This window comes from Saimiri boliviensis, chromosome 15 (genome assembly GCF_048565385.1).
Source record: "Saimiri boliviensis isolate mSaiBol1 chromosome 15, mSaiBol1.pri, whole genome shotgun sequence".
Taxonomy (NCBI): Eukaryota; Metazoa; Chordata; class Mammalia; order Primates; family Cebidae; genus Saimiri; species Saimiri boliviensis.
Genome location: NC_133463.1, coordinates 35,263,658 through 35,266,631, shown reverse-complemented (window position 1 = coordinate 35,266,631; position 2,974 = coordinate 35,263,658). Strand labels below are relative to the sequence as shown.

Below are 2,974 nucleotides of genomic sequence, written 5' to 3'. Positions count from 1 at the left end.
TAAAGAAAAAAAGAGGCTTTGTGTACTTCTGTTTATATGGAGTCATATTTATCTAGCTGCCATTTACCGCCTTGCCTTTCATGCTCACTGCAGCTAGATGGGAACATTTCCGGATAGTCTTGTGAAACTTCTCTATGAAAGTCTCTTTTGATGCTTGGCCAAAGGGGATCCCTCATTTTACAGAAGGATTTCACACATCTTTTAGCAATGCCTGAAGAAGAGAACATAAAATCCATTACTCAGGGACATCATTTGGATTTGTGACTCTCTCTGGAGGCCAATGTGCCCATAAAACAATGAATGGATCAGATCCATTCAAACGTGGAGTTTTTCATTTATGACAGATGTAATATTGATAATATCCTTCATTTAATAAGTCATCCAAGTATAATTCAATGCAAGTTCCTAGTATAAATTACCAGCTATATTCATCTTGCTTGACTGTTTTATGACACCAAAGAGGAGAGAGCACAACTGCATAAAAATTCCATGTTGAAATTTGAAAGAGCTGCTTCTGCAGCAGACCCAGTTATTTCCCCTTTGAGAAGAGGCACAAATCTGGACTCTGCCAGAAAGCCAGCTCATGGAAGCTCTGTTCGGTCTCACTGTGAGTGATTTGTGGCCAGAAAGGTAACAGTGAGGAAAGGAAGGAATTCCTTTAAAAAGCTCTATTGGCTCTGTCCTCTTTCCTTTATCGCTACACAGCTCTTTCTCACTCTTTTCCCTGGCAATGGATTTCTGCCTGTTCTAAGTCACTGTGATTTGGAACATAAACAGCAATGTCTGCCCTTTTAGAAAATATAGATGCCTATGGACTAATATGACCTGAGAATAACAAAGGGAAACTACGTAGCAAGAAATCAAATGCTAAATGAAGTGAATATTTTGATGAGAGTGTCAAATGTACACATACATATTGTATGCAGTTATTAGATAATATAGAAGTAGGTAGAAAAAAAATCCATGTGAAATGCAGGGTTAGACCCAGTGTCCTTGTTCCATTTCTCTTTCTATTTAACCATCACAAACTGGCTCCATGTTACTAGTAGAACTGACTCCCCTATAATCACTATAACATCCTCATGACCAAATTATTTTTTTCACCATTCTACCTTGATCTTTCTGCTGCATTTGACCTGAGTCATCAAATCCACCTTCTTTAAATGTCTTTCTTTTGTGTTTCTAAGATACGGTATATTTTAAATCTGCTGTGTCTAAATCCTCTATTTCTCAGTTTCCTTGTTCTGCCTGAGTAGACCCTTTTGTCTGTGTAGAATCTAATTATGGATATGGGTGCTCAGGACCTTGTTTTTCCCCATAGTCTTTTCTCGCCACATTATTGCAACATGAGAAATGATCGACGTCTTTTTCAAAGCATCCATGATCACTTCCATGTGAATGATTTAAAAATTCATATGTCTACCCCTACTTTGGAAGTTTTTGACTCTTCTACGTTCTTTAGGCCTCATATGAAGTTACTCACGGAACCATGTTGGTTATGCCTCCAGAATATCTTCAGGAAGGCAGAATGATGGCAGACATCATTGTTGAGAGGATGAACTTGGTAGTTACCTGAACCTTGGCTTCACTCCCAGCCTTGGCCCTTGGTAGTTGTGAGTCTTAAGGCAAAGCTGCTAAACCAGCCTGTTAAGCCCTCCAAGGGCTGTTGTGAGGATTAAATTTGATAATATCTGTAAATCACTTATTATAATTCTTAGCCCAGAATATATCCTCTATAACTTGTTCTCCTGGGTGATATACAATATGAAAGTTATCCTGTGTGATATGCTATATTCAGAAACTCAGCATACTTTAAATGTGTACATCTAAAATAGAATATATGATACTTCCCTAGAACTGGCACCCTCACTCAAGTCTCTGTTTTAGCTAGTGGTATCACCTCCTTCCCTTTCCTCACCTGGAATCTCAGTGCATGTGGCTTTCCCTCACGTCAGTTCTCCATATGGAATGCTTTTCATAGCCACCTCCTTTTCTTCAGGGCTGCTTTCCAAGCCCATTCTGACATCACCTGGACTATTCCTTTTTTTTTTTTTTTTTTTTTCCACGTCAGATAGGTAATGTGCTGACGTTGTAACAAGGTTTGAGGAAAGCACATCTCATACATGTGTGTGACAACCCATTCATCACACTTATGAACTAGAAAAAAGATCGCTATTCCATTTTTTGTTTTTTTCATTTTCCCACAGAGGTGCCGGGTTTACCCTCCAGCTATCCAATGTTCACCTCTGAACTTAGAATTAATTTTCCAGAGAATAAAAGTGTTTGATAAAAAGTTCTCTTTTATAATTTTATTTTTTAAAATTTTGTATTTCCATAGGTTTTGGGGAACAGGTGGTATTCAGATATATGCGTAAGTTCTTTAGTGGTGATTTGTAACATTTTGGTGCACCCATCACCCAGGAAGTATTCAGTGAACCCTATTTGTAGCCTTTTATCCCTTACCCGCTTCCAACCTTCCCTGAGTCCCAAAAGTCCATTGTGTCATCCTTATGCCTTTGCATCCTCTTAGCTTAGTTCCCACTTATGAGTCAGAACATATGATGTTTGGTTTTCCATTCCTGGGTTACTTCACTTAGAATAATAGTCCCTAATCCCATTAGTTTGCCATGAATGCTATTAATTCTTTTTATGGCTGAGTAGTATTCCATTTATATAGATAGAAATGTAGTATTCATATATATATAGTGTGTGTGTGTGTATGTGTATGTATGTATGTTATAGATATATAGCTCTCTCTATATATATATATCACACTTTCTACAGTTTCTTTATCCACTCATTGATTAATGGGCATTTGGGCGATAAAAATGATCTCCATGTGACATTTTAACTCAGAAGTTTTATGATTCTTCTTTGTTTTAGGAGTCCAATGACTACTTTTGCCAAAAATCTTAATGTCCTTCTTCTGCCCACAGAAGAAAATTCAGGCTGATTTTTTTTCCAGCTTTAAAGA

At 37.6% G+C, this 2,974-nt stretch overlaps 1 non-coding gene across 1 annotated transcript; it reads right to left on the bottom strand.

The window, feature by feature from the left end:
* Positions 1 to 2,065: 2,065 nt before the first annotated feature.
* On the bottom strand, positions 2,066 to 2,170 carry LOC120362446 (small nucleolar RNA U13). The gene has a single exon (XR_005578353.2). It is a non-coding gene; the product is annotated as a small nucleolar RNA U13 (small nucleolar RNA).
* Positions 2,171 to 2,974: the final 804 nt, after the last annotated feature.